The sequence below is a fragment of the Urocampus carinirostris genome, chromosome 7 (genome assembly GCF_059441175.1).
Source record: "Urocampus carinirostris isolate Australia breed hairy pipefish chromosome 7, RoL_Ucar_1.0, whole genome shotgun sequence".
NCBI lineage: Eukaryota > Metazoa > Chordata > Actinopteri > Syngnathiformes > Syngnathidae > Urocampus > Urocampus carinirostris.
The window spans coordinates 19136010-19136329 of NC_142355.1; positions in this window are offsets into that span (position 1 = coordinate 19136010).

Genomic DNA, 320 nt, shown 5'->3' on the forward strand with positions numbered 1-320 from the left:
CAGAGCTGGCATTCCTGATGAAACTGTCCAGTCTTTTCCTGTCAGCCATCGAAATGCTGCTCCCGCAGCAGACCACTCCGTAGAAGATGGCTGATGCCACCACGGTGTTCAAACTTTTTCAGGAGTGCCCCCTGCACTCCAAAATACCTCAGACTCCTAAGCAGATAGAATCTTTTCTGCCTTTTTTGTACAGAGCAGTTATGTTATGGGTTCAGTTTATCATGAATAATTGTGTTTGTCCTGAAGAGGAATTAATGTTCCTCCTCCACAACCTTGTTAAATATCCGGGTTGTTATGGGTAAAACAAACGCTGACAAAAG